Source organism: Lampetra planeri, unplaced genomic scaffold (genome assembly GCF_965212315.1).
Source record: "Lampetra planeri unplaced genomic scaffold, kcLamPlan1.2.h2 scaffold_1780, whole genome shotgun sequence".
NCBI classification, from domain to species: Eukaryota; Metazoa; Chordata; class Hyperoartia; order Petromyzontiformes; family Petromyzontidae; genus Lampetra; species Lampetra planeri.
The window spans coordinates 9,976-12,500 of NW_027614519.1; positions in this window are offsets into that span (position 1 = coordinate 9,976).

The window sequence follows — 2,525 nt, forward strand, 5'->3', positions numbered from 1 at the left end:
GCAGAGGCAGTGGGAGAGTCAGCCAGACAGTTAAAGCAAAAAGCCCAACCATCTATGACCTCAGCACATGGGCAAATAATTGGGCAATGAAAGGAGCAGAGGCGCCTTTGTCTGGATCACGGCCACAGAAGGCCGGGGGGGTCATCACTGATTGTGTGTTAGGGATTTCGAGCTAATTGGAACACGTGCACACAGGGAGGAGGAACACGCCTTGTTCTCTGCAGCTGAAAGATAAACTCAGCTCAAGGTTGTGAACACAGGAGAGGGGGCTGATTAACAACCACTGCACGTCTGAACGTGAGGGGGCTTTGTCCTGAAATTAATCACACTCCCAGAGCAGAAGGTTGGATGACCACAGTGAGACGAAAATAAGGGTGTTGCTCTCTCTCTCTCAAGGCTGCCGGCTCAGCTGAACAGCGAGGCTGCGGGGGGGGGTTACCAAAAGTTCGTGTTCGCCTAGTTAAGTCGAAAAGCTCAATTATTCTGTATTGCTATTCAAATAACGTTAAAGTCGGAGTTTAACAACAGGGTAGGCTAAAGTTATTGATACAACTCGACCCGAAGCATAACGGGATAAATCACCACCAGGTCGAATAAATACATAATAAAAGAGCGATGTTAAATCCAGGGTCGGAGAGAAAGAGAGATCCCGGCCGTCTTTGTATCCCCGCAGCGCGGGATGGGAGTGTGTATGTGCTCGGGGAAACCTCCACTTGAGTCAAGCACCACGATGGGAAATGACAGACCTTAGGTTAAATACAGAATCATAACTGGGAAATGGTAAGGGACAAATGTTAAAACTTTTAATCATTTCTTCATGCGTCAGCGAGGGTCGGGGGGAGTGTGCCCCTCCCTCCAGGTGGTGCAACACGGACAAAGACGCCTATGAGACGATTTGTAACGTCTGTGTTTTGGTTCATGAAGAAGGCCAAACAAGGGATGAATCGCACCCATGACCTCGAGGCAATTTGTAACACCTGATTGTTTGCTCGTGGATTTTATGGAGGGAATATGACCACGGGATATATCGTGGGTGATGCACACAAGGACACACGGACGTACGGACACACACATGAACACACCTACACACGGACAGATCCTGACACAGTAAATCAAAAGAAAACCCCGCCTTGTGGGCAGGACCCAAAGGGATTTTTCGGCATAAAAGAAAGGACTCTGAGCATTGGAAACCAGTTGGACCAGGGGAGTCAACTCATCACGAGGGCGACCAACGGGTCGACTCATGAGCGAGCTCGACCGGAAGGGTCGGCTCGACTCATCAGCCGAGTTCGACCAAGAGGGTCGAACTCACCAGCCGAGCTGCGACTAACGGGTCGGCTCGACTCTTCAGCTTCTGGGACTCAGCCGAGTTCAGCTGGCTCTCGGGGCTCGACTCAAGCAGCTCCCCGTCGCCTCTGCAGGCGGGCAAGACCCGCTTGACAGTTCAACCTGCCGCGTCAGAAGCCCCTGCTGGTAGCCAGGGTCGCGGTCTGGTGACGAGAGGACGACGGTGCGCTGCGAGCGAGCTGCGGGCGCCACCTACCGACCGGGTTCCGAACTACGACAGCGTATCAACAGGCATCCAACCAATTCCCCACGGCGACAGAGGAGCGACTAATACGTATGACGCGCACCGCCCCCTCACCACACGACCACCAGGCGTTGTTTGACATAAAGAACCGACTCCGAACACTGACTATTGAAGACAACTCTTACCACTCAAACCCACTCGAACCCATAAGCCATCCGTGGCTGTGAAGAAAAACTCGAGACCGAGTGATGGCCATCCGTCATTTGTAAGAGTATTATCTTTAATATTTAGTGGACTGTACTCTTAATCGCATAAATTCCCAACAGATCCATCAATACGAATTGATTCTTGGCACCTCCTTCCGCCGAGCCACTCTGTTGTCAGATAACCTGCGATGTATCTGTTGAGGTTGGTGCCTTTAAGAATCATAACTGTTTTGATTGTGTTTTATCGCCGCATAATCTTTCAAGTATAATCATTCAGTAACGTTAAGGTTTTCTTAGCATAGTATTTGCATGTTTTAACGACTCTCTCTCACTAACAACCATCGCGTTACGCGGGATCCATGTGCCGTTGTCAAGTGAAATCAGACAATCGTTGATGATACTGTATTGATGCCGTATTGACGTTCCGAGATTGAGAGTTCGCATACTATATCATAGTCGAAGTTGAATTAGTAATAAATTGATTAATACAGAAGTGGTTGTGTGATTCTTTCCTGAAGTCTATGCATAAGATCTGCTTCTGCGTTGAGATCTGAACTTGGTGACCTTAATAAACACACTAACACATACTCAGTAAATGTTAAAGCGATAACGGGGCGAACCGGGGACCTAAATAAGCGAGAATGAGACGAACCTAGACAACGAGGCCGAGTTAATCTAAGTTAATCTTGTATACTTACACCACACCTGCATAACTGCATACGATTAATTGCCTTATTCCGATCGATAACCCACCCTCGTCACCGAGGCGGGGTCTGGTTATCATAACG